This window comes from Haliaeetus albicilla, chromosome 8, assembly GCF_947461875.1.
Source record: "Haliaeetus albicilla chromosome 8, bHalAlb1.1, whole genome shotgun sequence".
NCBI classification, from domain to species: Eukaryota; Metazoa; Chordata; class Aves; order Accipitriformes; family Accipitridae; genus Haliaeetus; species Haliaeetus albicilla.
In genome coordinates this window covers 20,259,659-20,272,887 of record NC_091490.1, presented here as the reverse complement: position 1 = coordinate 20,272,887, position 13,229 = coordinate 20,259,659, and the positions used below count along the sequence as shown (strand labels likewise).

The 13,229-nt window shown below is 39.1% G+C and overlaps 1 protein-coding gene across 12 annotated transcripts in view; it reads right to left on the bottom strand.

Annotated features, from left to right (window-relative positions):
- TLCD4 (TLC domain containing 4) overlaps positions 1 to 13,174 on the bottom strand; it is a 40,592-nt gene extending 27,418 nt beyond the window's left edge. Inside the window, exons 1-4 of one of the 12 annotated variants that reach the window (XR_011325788.1) lie at positions 12,676 to 13,174; positions 12,423 to 12,557; positions 10,585 to 10,703; positions 6,623 to 9,886 (exon numbers count right to left, since the gene is read on the bottom strand). The gene's annotated coding sequence lies outside the window, so the exon portion shown is untranslated. Of the gene's footprint in view, positions 1 to 2,843; positions 3,013 to 3,138; positions 4,369 to 6,622; positions 10,704 to 12,422; positions 12,558 to 12,675 lie in introns of those variants that run through there. The other 11 variants (XR_011325781.1, XR_011325783.1, XR_011325790.1 and 8 more) reach the window with 11 other exon arrangements.
- Positions 13,175 to 13,229: the final 55 nt, after the last annotated feature.

Here is a 13,229-nt window from a genome sequence, read left to right as displayed (position 1 = left end):
ATGTCAGAGAAGACAAACCAGACTCTCCCAAACCTCCCTATCAGGCCTGTGTCTCACGCAGCCTACCAAACAATTCTTTCGGCCCAGTGTGCAGCGTGGGTGAAAGAAACGAGTTTGACCTGCCTCACTGCTCTCTCCTTGGCCCATGATCAGCACATTGCCGTGTACGCAGCAGATCGTGACCAGAGGCCATAATGCCATCTTTCAACAGCCCAACAACACGTACTGGGTTGAACACTGCTGACTGTAAAGCCAAGAATGGTGATGCACTGAGGATTCCTGGCTGGCAGCTGCTCTCCATGTGAGCATACAGCAGGATATCTCTCACATTTTTGATAAAGAGAATTTGCAGATAAAAGAGAACTGGCTATGGGGGTATGAAGGCATTGCAGTAGAAGGGAGGCCTGTAGACATGGTTAGATATGGCTACCATAAGTCCAGGTTGCCTGGACAATAGATTGGTTGTCTGTCCTCTTTTCCAACCAGAAATGTTCTCCAGGAAGATTCTGAGAACTGCCAGTACATCTGGGATTGTTGGTATCTAATAATCTCAGCAGGTTGGATGTTAATGCGTATGTGCAGCAGCCTCACCTGGGATGTCCCATGTCCAGCAATCCCAAAGAGATCCTCAGAGCAAACACACAAGGCCTGTTATTGCACGTGCAAAGCAATTCCAACAAAACCGAGAGTACTCTACCACTCCTATGAAGTGTTGCATGAACTTACCACACAATTACTTTGAGCACTTCTAGTTAGTCCTAAAAGTATGAGGATTACTGTATTTGCATGATGCAACTTGTGCACCTATTTCTGCATCAGAAATACAGTAGCCAATGGGTGGGATAAACAGTCACCAGAGTAGCATCACAGCCCACTGCTTGCTATACAGCGATCACAGTTTGGCTTTCACAACTAATACATCTCTTCCTCACTCTCTTGTAATGTGCAGCCTCCATTTTCCAGCAGCTGCAAACCAAAGTCGCCACCGCTAAATGGTAACTGTCAAGAACCACCCCAGTAACAAATGCAACTTCTGAAGCCAAGCTTCAGCAGGGAAGTACAGGCAATGGACTTGCTAAGGAGAGCTGTAGAACAGATATTGAGGAACACAGGGTGAAAAATAAAATTCTATTCCATGTCAATAGAGGGCACATATGCTGAACGACCACAGGGAAGGTAAGGAGGACATGGAGGTATCACAGTAGCATTCACAGATAACAGCATAATTCTGTTGCCTTCAGCTGAATCATCTTATTGACACTATGTAAGGGAAAAATTGGACTCTGCTTTTCCTCTATGCCTTAATTACAATTAAACTTCTTGGTTATATTGATCATTTTCAGCTTCATGCCAATTAGGCCCAGGAATTCCATAAATGAGGAACAAACTCTGCTGAAATGCACAGGGTCTGCTAAGACAGGGTGGTAACAAGAAGGTAGACCAATGTAAGTAAGTTGCAGTCTGCAGTAATCCATCCTCAGCCAAGTTGTGTACACCTGTTCCATAAGCTTCTCCTGTAATTACTTTCAGGGTGGCACTTCAGGTATGGTAAAAATTTGTTGTCAGATGACTGCTCGTAACTCCCACTAAAATCTGTGAGAGGTATGTGACCATGAACAGAAAACTACACAGTACCCTTTCCTAAGTACGCATGTAATTTCAGAATCCTGCTTTCTCAGAGCTGAGCCTACTTTTGCCAAGAACGAAGCCTTTATCATGGTTGCTGTACTGAAAAGTGAGGCATATGTGAGAAAGGAAAATACTTTTAGAACATTTGAAAACTATTTCAGTTGTGCTTTTGAACTTACCCAGGACGTGACTAACCTTTCTCTCTAACAACTGTAGTTGGAATAGAGTCTTAATGAATGTTTAAAGCCTGATCAGTTTATGAAAGAAATTATATAACATGGTGTTGTAGCAGCAGTGGATTGAACTCAGTGACCTAAAAAATGCTTAAATTTATTTGTATCTTAGGAAGTTCGTAGGTCTACCTGTCAGCAGCAGGAGATATTCCCAGAAAATCAATTATACATGTAAGCAAAAATACCATGGAGATGAAAGAACATATGAAAGAGCAAGCACAATTCTCCTTTCACTACACTGTGAATCAAGAGTAACTCCACTGAAGCCAACGAGTTACACTGGTGTGAGTGAGAAAAGAACCGGCTCCATTGTCTGAAAATTGCTCAGGCCACCCATGGAGTCCAATCACAGTAACTGTAGGCAGCTAATATTGCAGCATTTAATTCAGAAAGCCCAAGACTGAAAAGAGACTGAAAAGAAAGGATCTGAATTTGGTTTTAGCCAAAAAAGCTGAAAAATAGCAGGAAAATAGTGAATGGAAAAGGAAAAAAAAATTCCATTTCTAAAAAATCCTCCCTCTCCCCAAAAAATTTGCATAGAAAAAACAGAGTGAATCTGTGTGCTTTGCTTTTTTCTAAACACCCTGCATGTACCCAGTTAACAGTTGCTGAGCTGTATGCTTTCCTGAAGGAAATGTGTTATCTTCATTTTCCAAACAGCAGATATGTTTTGTGTGTTGATGCATACTGTGTTGTATCTACTCAGACAGAGTGCTACAGAATGTGAGTCTTACCTTTCCAGCATAGGTCACCGTAACATATCCTGTCACATTTTTAGGTAGCAGTGTACTAAACAATACCTTCACTTTCCCCTCCTTTAGTTTACTTCCTCTAAACACCCCTCCTTTTTCACCTTAGATCGGTTAGTTTAGCTTTCCTAGCTCCCGTCACCTCTCCATTTGAACTAGCATTTCTGCCGGTAGTATTTACTCTCAGTAATGGAACAAAGGCATGTTTCTGGAAAGCTGTCTGGTCACTAACCTCTTCCTGCATCAGCCTCCCTTCATCAGTTTTCTTCCAGTTTTCCTGTCTTCTCAATTCATCTCTCGTCACACGCTGTCTGTTTCATCTAGTTACACCTCACCTGCAGCATTACCCTTTCTATTGGTATTATTGTCCTGATTATAACCATCCAGAAGCTATTGAGGACCTGTAAAACAGCAGAGTTTGAGTTTGTTATGCTGCATTACAAACCGCTACACCGATGTACCATGTCAGCATTATGACAAAACATCAAAGTGCATTAAGACAGATGTGCTGAATATGATCCACAGACCTCGCAGAACGCCATCTCCTTTTTTCTTTTCCAGGTCATTTTGTCTTCTCTTTTTCCCCTCTCCCACTTTATCCTCTATTTTCTTATCACCTTTTCCTTTTCTGTCACTTTATTTTCTTCCTCCCCACAGTCATCCTCCCCTGGCTTCCTTCACTGTCCACCTCACATTCCTCCATGCATTTTCTTTCCTCCCATGTGTCTGCACAAAGGACTATAACAGAGGCAGTACTGCAGCTTCATTAAGTGTGTCCTTGGCTCTTCAGTAAACAAAGCTGCACCTGGGTGCGTCTTTGGGATCAGCAAACTGAGGGTCTAGAAAGCATTCCATTCCCAAAGGCTTAAACCAGAGAGCTCTTGAGATTAACATAACTTCTCGGTTCCCTAATCTCCAAGATGGAGCACACCAGAAACAGCAGGAGGAAGCTTGAAATAATATTAGATTCTTTTCTTCACATGCACATATTTCTTTTTGCCTTCTGAGAGTCAAGGCTCTTAGCAACAAGAGCACTGTAGAACAGGGTAGTGACTAGAATTTGATGATGTCAGAACAGCAGAAAATGAAAGAAGATGTACTTTGTAATGGCATACAATTGAAAAGCATGAAACTGGTGCCAAGCAGTGCTAAAAACAAATTATATCCCAACAATTCAACATGCAAAGGGTCAAAAAGCAATGCTTTTTTTTTTAACATTCAGACTGTTAATTAAAATCAGTGTAATTCAAGTAGAGAACAAAACAGTGCTTGTTGATACTAGGTATTTTGTTTTACATGATGGCATCAGATTTTCAGGAGCAGCACATCAGGTAAAAGACAGAGTGCATGCTTGGGATAGTATCACTCATCTGTACACTAAAGATAGCTTCTAAGCCTCGCTTAGATCAGCCTAAACTTTGGCACATGCCATAGCAGCTGCACAGCATTTAACTATGCCTCTTTCAGCATGCACTACAGTGTGGAAAGAATGGTTTATTAAGATCTTTTAATGGCAGTTTTATTAGCTTGAAAAGGTTAAGAAGTTTCTTCAGACGATATAGCTTCTTCTTCTGTCTGTCAATTTTTAAGATTTTGCAAAAATCTGTCTATCATTTTTAGTGATTTTCTCATCCTCTGTTGATCTGTGAAAGCCTTGGGTAAACAAGGAAGGAAAATTACTTAGCAGCACAAGGAAACAATGAAACCTGGTGCACACTGACATTATATATGTCTAAATGCTGTTGAAATTCATGAAAAAAAACCCTGAATACAAAAACAAGGAATTATTTTTCACATAGTTCTCCAATACAGTACTCAATAATACTTGTAATAATTATGTTTTTCAGAGAACTACATGATTTTAAAATTGGTATATCTTAAATATTAAAGCTTTTTAATTTCATATTTTGGGGTAGATATTAAAGTGGTGTAATACATTGTTTCAAAAGGAAACATACTTTATGTCTTAATTTTGTCAGGTTAGGAGCCCCAGAATGTACTATTCATTTTTCTTTTATTGCTAATAATGTCTTCTAGCAAAGACCCTGCTTTTAGCAGTGCTACTTGTTAATATTGTAATTATTTGCAAATTTTGTATTGGCACTATTATAGATTCTTACCTAGAGTTTAATTCTTAGTCTCCATTGATATCAGCAGGTCTAGTGATTTCTCCCCTCTCTAAAGCCTTGATCTGCATGTTATTTCCTAGAAACCGATTTCTGTCCCTCTGTGCAATTCTAGCCATATGAAGGAGATCATGCTCTGTACTGTAACTTCCAAACCTAAGATTTAAGACAGCAGTCCTGGTAAGAAAGATACAAAAAGAGAAGAAACAGTACATTTAAATACATCAGTGCTAAAACACAGAACTGAATCTTGCCTTTCAGATCAAGTGGGGGATATTTTTAGGTTTCCACTTCCAATGACACCATATACATTTTTGCTGATAAGCAACACTCACTCAGATTGACTTACTCAAGTATCTACAAATATTAGAAAAATACTGAATATAAAGCCCAAGGATAATTAAAAATAAGGAAAATAAAAAAATAATCCTAATTGTATATGTGATATATATGAAAAAATGCTAAGGTGGAAGAGTTTCACCATAAAAATGTATCATGCAAACACTATAAATGTGTTTGAAAAGTCTCTTTGTGAATTGCACCAAATATACTGTCTAACTGAATAAAATGCAGAAAAAGTGGATTGTAATATACACTTAATTACAAGATCTTGGATGTGTTGGGGTTTTTTTCCCCCAGTATTGCGCATTTATTTTATTGTAAACATACACATTTTGCTGTAATAATTCTACTGGGACTGCTTAAAGAGCCAACATTTCAGCACCTGTTCATTTGATTTGCTGAATAATGGATATTACACATCTGGAGTTCCTCTGACAATGTCCTCTTTTTCTACGTGGAAATTACGCCCCAGTTGAAAAAGAATCTCACCACTGAAAGTGGGAACTTTCAGATTCAAAGTTTGGGCTAACAAGTACTTGCACATATGCAAACCAAGATGTTCTAGTCCAATGCCATGTCCTGCAGTACACAAGTTAGATGTGTTCTGGACACGCTGTACTCCACACATATGCACCGAGTGTTAGACTGGACATCTCTCACTCGCTGGATGTGCCAGACATACCATGCAGCAAGTCCATGATGTTCAGAATTCAGTAAATTTGATGCTCATGTATACAGGCTATCTGGGCACTGAACAAACTCTTATATGCCAAGTTATCATAGGGAAAAATACATGAAGCCAGGTGCTGGAGCAGGTAATGCTTTGCACCTTGTGTAATTAATCTTTCTTCAAAAAAATAAATATTTCAATAAATCTTCTTAAAACAGGAACAGTCTTTTCATCTGACTTTTGCATAGTGCCTGTCCCAAACAATTCCTGCATGTTGTAACAATAAAAAAAATAACCTGGACAAGAACACAGTACTTCATCCCCCCTGTCACTGCTGTGGAAGTTACAGGGATCAAGGCTTCTCATGATCTGATTCTTAACTACAAAAATATACACCAAAGGGAGAAGGTAACAACAAGTCCATGGCAGTAACTCTTCAGTTTCACTTTGAACAAACTATTTTTTTTTCTTTGTGTGTACAGTACTCTTTAAAGGTGATTGCAGTTTACCATTTCTCAATTAGATTTTTTTAAAAAATAATAATAATCAAGGCTTATACAAGCTCTTCACTTGACTATTATCTACTTAAGAATTGATTGTATTTACAATTGTACCAGTCCTCAAACACAAAGGTACAAGTAAAAAGACAACATAGTTTGTCTTCAAAGTATTCTAAAAAGAATATGAAATCACTTGTAGGATCCCTATTTGAAAATGATTTCTATTATTTATTTGTCTTTGGTCAATGTTAGTAAATCAGAAGCTGCAAGGAAAACTCATAAATGTTTCTGCATGCATAACTTTTTTTTTCTTTTCAGTAATATATTAATTATCAGTCAGCAAAATAATTAATACCGTAAGTTAACTCTAAGCAATTGTCTCATTATCACTGTTTAATTCACAACAACAGGAATCGACCAACTCGCTTTACACCTTAACAATGCATTAAATTCACAATAACCAATGCAAATGGTGTATAATTTCCTAACATTCATGTAATCTGTAATATAGGTAAGGACATTCTCTTCTTGCACTGTCAAGCATAGAGACAACAGTGTTACACATCACCTGTGGTTGTTGAAAAAAATGTAGTGAGGGGTAACTGTTTTTAAATTTTATGTTATCACATAATTAGACTGTTAAAATGTAGTGCAGAAGGTGACTTATATTGGCTATAGCTGGACTTTTAACTGGCAACTTTTTGTTAACATGGTTTCCTGTGCTTGACATCTTACATATTTTTAACTAAACAGAAGCAATGGAAGGAATTTCAGATGTCAAAATGTTAATATTTTGTCTTGTAAGAATTATACAAAAAAGTACAGAAATTAAAATGCTGAGATAACTTGGCCAGCTCTTGCAAACTCTACAGAGAATTCAATTTATCTCCATTGAAGGCTAGTGGAGTCATTACATTCAATTGACTTTAACAGGATTTGGACAAATCCCCAAACCTACAGCCATACCTGGCAGCATTCCCAAAACAACAGTCAATAAATGACATATTTTTAAATACAACTGCATAAAGAAAAGACACAAGGAAAACAGGAGGAAAAGAAAATAAAAGACAGCATAGAGCAAAACCAGAACACATAATCTCTTCTCTTTTAATATGACCAGTTCTTCCCAACTCCAACATGTCATTAATACAATCGTAGACCTTTAGAAACCTAAACAGCTCAGAAAACTGTCCTCACTTTCAACAGGGGAACCTGTCTTTACAGTGCAGGGTACCAGGTCTGACACATTTTGTATGTTCATAAGGAGAGGATGGAGAGAGCGTAGAACGGTGAGAGGCCTTTTTCTCAAGCCTAAAAATGCTGAGGGCTGAGTACTGAAATCTAGATGACCTGTGATGGCAGCAGCAACCCCCCTCCCTGCAGCTACCTGTTTTCAGTCTGAGAGAGGAAGAGGTATGCACTGATACAAGCTGATAGATGAGACCAGGCTATCTCGCTGCACAAGTGGTGGCCAGTTTTCTGACAGCAGGAATCCAGGACAGCCTAAACAAATATGCGTTTCTCCTCATCCTCCTTACAGACCCATGGAAAGCTCAGGAAAACCCCAGTCCAAAAGCAGCAGTGAATATGTAGAGAATCCTACATCCCAATCCCCAAGCACCCTGCAAATTTTATTTAACATTATAAAGAGATTTAAAGATATATTTCCAGGAAGGTAGTATCAGACTGCAAATCTGGTTTTAGGAGTATTTTTTAAAAAGGCCTTATTTTTACAGGCTGAGTGGCCAGAGGCACCCAGTGACCTCCAGGACACTTGGTACTTGTAAGATGAGAAACAGTAGTCTCTTTCTCCTGGCTTTTTGAATGGATACAAGAACATTAGTTTACATTATGTTACAGGGACTGCTCCCTGAACATGCTACCCAGTAATTACAGCAAGATGCAATATGTAATTTCAGTACCGTCTACTACAAACGTCCTTGCATGATAAAATCACACTCAGAACACACCCAAATGGTTACCAAACCTTGTGTCATCAAAGCTACATGCATCAGCTCTCTACCCATGCTGTCAGATGTAGTAGGTTAAAGAAACATCTGCTAGCAGTGTGGCTGGTGCCTGTTCGAGAAAAACATTTTCCCTACAAATTGCTACTTTGATTTTAAATTCGTACATGGTATTTAGACCCAGACAAGTATCTAAAAACAACCTCCCCCCCGCCACTTCCAAAGACTATATACAGAAAACTTAGCATTGCCAGAAAGAGGGAAATCTTTAAATAGTGGGAGGGAAGGATACCTTATTTATTGAGTCCGTGTAAACTCACAACCACTTTGCTGTCTGTCACTGACAGCAGAGCTAGACACCACAGCACACCACTGGAAATTAAAGTGTAAAAAATGGCAAATGTGAATGGAAGAAATAATTCAATTTTAATAGAGAATAAATCTCATTATTTGGGGAATTTAGTTCCACCTTTTTGGCTATTTAGGACAAGCAGTGTTTAAATGTTTGCAAATGCTGTATCTTTGTATCTAAACAAATGAGAGTCATCTTAAATATATATGAGAAGCATCGTTATACCAGGAAGCACAGCACTAACTGTAATGTTAACATAAATATTACAGATGTTATTGATTACAAATACAAATCAGGACTTCTAAGATTACATTCCTATAATTGTAATGACTCACAAGAAAGTAAAACTGCACTTAGCCCAAAGTAATTGAAAGTAAATGCTGCTAAAAGGGACAAATTCTGCACAGACTGGCTCCAATATCATCCTAATTCTGCCATCAAGTGAGATCAGCCAGTAGGTTACATATTTATCAGCTGTCTGCTTCATCTTGTCCCCAGTTGATCCCCAGTGGTCTAGTCCACTGATTTAATTAAAAATCCCATTCCTTCCCAGCAGCAGAACTTTCTACACCACCTACAACGTTGTTACTGTTCTAGAGTCTTCCAGATGCAGGTTGCATTTCTAATACTAAAAGAACAATCATTAGAAATCCAGTCAGAAGTCTTCAGGTTTTCTCTAATCAAAGAGCATAATATCACTGCTCTTTATGTTTCTAAAAACACCATAAGCACATAAAAAGAAATAATTGTATTCTGCAGAAAATCAAGTTTACTTATATAACATACCTTGTTTTTCAAATCACTTCTATGAAATTAACATGCAGAAACTAAGAATAATATTTAGATTCATTTAATACATGACTGAGGTTTAACATGACAAACGGTTCCACATTACAATTTTTCCAGCAGCAAAGCCGAAGAGGTTCCTGCCCTTTTCTTCACCCAACTCCTTCTACCATTTTGCTAGTTTACCTCTCAATTGTGCTGATGCAACTGTCTGTGGAGCTGCACTCTAAACCAAAACAAGGCAAAATGACCTCATTTAAGAAAAGAACAGTAATACCACTTTCGTTCACAGGTCTACTTTTAGAATTCATAGTTAGAAGAAAAAAAAGCAATTATTCAAAATGCCAGTTAAGAAATCAGGAATATAAGGTGTATTTCAGTTGCTTTGAAAGAATCTCTTGCTTAACAGTTGAAGTTAGATCACTTACAAGTGGAATCTCAGAAAGTGAATGACCGTCGGATAGCCAAAGCTGCCTACATTTCATTTCAGGGAAAAAAAATACTTTTGTTTATATTCTAGTTGCAGCCTTTCCTATTGGAGACAAAAGAAACAGAAACACAAAGAGAGCGAGCTTTCCTCAGTTCAATTTAGTACTCACCAGTGTAACTTTCAAAGGAGACATGCACCAGAAGTACTAGTAAGGTTCCGCAAAGAATATTCATCATGTAAAAAGGATAGCAGCCGGTTTTTCTTCGGAACATTGTCTCACAAGCAATAAATGGAAAAAACACTATACCATTTTATAAAAACCTATTTTTTTCCATTTTTTTTTCTTTTGGACAACAGTGATCAATTATTCAGAATGAGCGTGGTTTATTTCTCCTTCAGCAAAGAAGTTCAAAGCTAACTTCTTGCATCAGTAGCAGTGGCAACCGAGAGAGCCCTTGTAATTGCTGCATTTGCATCATTCTCTGTCAAATGACTTTTCAAGGCAAGTGCACTGCTTCCTCCCACACAAAGAGCTTACACATTCACTTGCAGTACTGTTAATTTTACAGACTGGAGAACAGTATCCAGCACTAGCCATTGCCTTCCTCGCAGAAGTCCTATACGTCACCATGCTTCACATTATTTAGCTAATGTGACCATGATGTGCTAAACTTTGGGAGAGTTACTGCTTTTTCATATTAACATTCACATGTATGTCTGAGACGAAGTATTCTCAAGGCACTTGACAGATGAGAATCGATCACCAAGCATGCAGCGCAGTTGAATGAGTAGAGAACAACCTGCTTGTTCTATGACTCTTATAGTTCTTGGACTGAAGTCTCCCTGGTCCAGAACGTTGTCTGTATCAAGTGGGCAGGTAGTTGCCATGATGAAAAAACACAAATACACCTATGTCCTACTGAGAAAAGACATAATTAGCAACGTTATACTGCAAATGGGATCTTCATGGGCTCTACTCAATTTTCACAATGGAAGAAAAAATCTGCAAAACTTTATGGCAGCTAGGTTGCAGACTGTTGCTTCAATCTTTACATACTTATTTTAACCAGTCTCACCAAACTCTGACTCTTCCCTCAAGCCTTGCAATCTGCTGTGGATACTACTTAAAAGCTATGTTCCTTATTCAAGCAGAATTCCCAATAAGTAAGAAGACTTCCAGCACGTGTTCTAGGAGTTTCTGAGGCAAACTCACTGATTAGCTTTTTAGACTCCTTGAAAGTCAGGATCTTTGCTTTGCATCCAAGGAACTGTCAGATCCTCAGTTTTCTAGTCCAAAGAACAGGTTATTTCCTTGTGTGCATCACTCTTATTTTTCCTCTTATTCTTAAATGACCTGTGTAGCAAAAAAACACCCTTCCAACTTTACTGGTTTTAGGTCAGCTTCTCATTGATTTCACCAAACAGCCTTACAGAAGAATTCTATGCAAGAAGGGCAAGTATGTACATACAGAAAAAATAACATGAAAAGGAGAAAGTAAGTTGAAGTTTTTTACATCACTCTCTGCTGCTGAGATTCCAGGGCTGTTTCTCTGAATGAAATGCCTAATAAAAAACAGTTCTTTAACACTTCTTACGGTAGGAAAAATAAAAGCAAAGGGAAGCTATAAAAAAGCCTTGGGAAAAAAATCCTTAAATAAAACAATTGCTAGCTACACCCCCTGTGGCAACCTGGGATACATTCTACATCAATAACATTATTTTCACTGAAGAAGCTACAAGAGAAGAAAGATCACCACAGACAAAACTAGTATTTAAATTGCTTATAGAACTTACTGTCCTGTTTTAACATAGTAGTTTATTTTCTGAAAAAGGACTGTGGTGCTTTCTTCCTCTTTCTTCTGTAATTTAGAGACATACATCTCTATTGTCCTTAATTACTAGTTTTATGTAGCTAATTAAGTGGAAAGCAAAATGAGTTTTTGACATTCATGCATCATCAACAGAACTATTAGTTAAAACCTTGTTGTTTCCAAGTGTCAACAATGATTAAGCAGTGAGATATTTTTTTGTGAGGTTACTCATTTGGGTGGAAGACCTTACCATGGTAACACTGTTTTTAATAGTCTCTGCTTAAAACAACTCAAAATTATATGTTGCATTGATGTAAAGAAAACCAAAACATAATCTGTAAAACTGTGAGACATGAATCAGAAAGATTAACTTTACTTCAGATCCTAAGATGGCAAAGGCTAGCTAGAAAGTATCTCTTTTACTTGTAAATTACGCAATAACTACTGGAATTCACGACCAGCACAAGTTTTTGTTAAAAATGAGAGAGAAACATTCAGCTTCCAAGGCTGGTACGGATACAAAAAGTCCAACTTGTTCAGAATGAACAAGAGGAAAAAAAAAGCAGCCAGAGAAACCATGGCAGACAGATGCAGAATTGCAATGTTTGATCTATTGTGTTTGTGCACTTGAGGTACAAGTGCACAGCTGTCATGTTTCATATGTTTGACAAGTCACCCCATAAAGCAATGGTGTCAAACCACTCAAAAAAGTTCTAGAGTTCACTGATCCTGATTCGTAGGCCAAGAGGAGGGCCTTGCTCCCTGGCAGATGATTTAAGGACAACGATGAACAAACACTACTCTTTTCCAATCATAAAATGTAATACCTTACTCTTTCTAGCAAACACGTATCTCATCTGAGATTAGTCTGATGGCTGAATCATCACCCACAAAGACTGGATGCTGACAGAGATGAAAAGAGGGCTGATGTGTTGCTCCACACTTCTTACTGAAATAAAAAGCTAAAGTATTAGAACAAATGAGAACAAGAGTCGTGAGAGGCAGCGAAACATTAATATTCTTCATTTTATGCATTATTGTTGGCTACGTAAAATTATAGTTGCATGTAAGCGTACATACCTGGGTCAAGATTATGCCTGCGCATGCTTGCAAATTCCTGCAGGAATCTGCACGTGTCAGGGGAGCCACACGATTACTTCTTTAGTACGCATTTCTCCGTTTACAGATTAACTGAAGCCGTCGGCGCTCTCTCGGCTGACTGCAACCCATGCAGAAAAGTCAGACTAGGGGCATGGGGGACCGGCTCGGCATGCCACACCGTGACAGCCTCGGAACTGATTTGCCCTCGTGGTCAAGCTCCGACACGGGAATATGCAGGAGCCCCAGGACTCGGCCGAGTGGTAGCTGAAGCGACGACGGCCGGTTTCTGCTGTTCTCGGGCATCAACCGCAGCTCTCCTCAAACACACGCCGGACTGCAGACGCGGCCTTTTCACCCTTAGGAAGCGCCTCGCACTTTATTACCGCCAACACGCGTCACGCACCCGGGGGCAGCCGCGCGGCCCCGCCCAGACGCCGGCCTGCGCCCACCCGCGCCGAGAACAGGCGGCAGCGGCCCGGCCCAACCCAACCGCCGCCGGCTCCTCAGCGCCCGCCGCTCGCGCTCGTACCGGG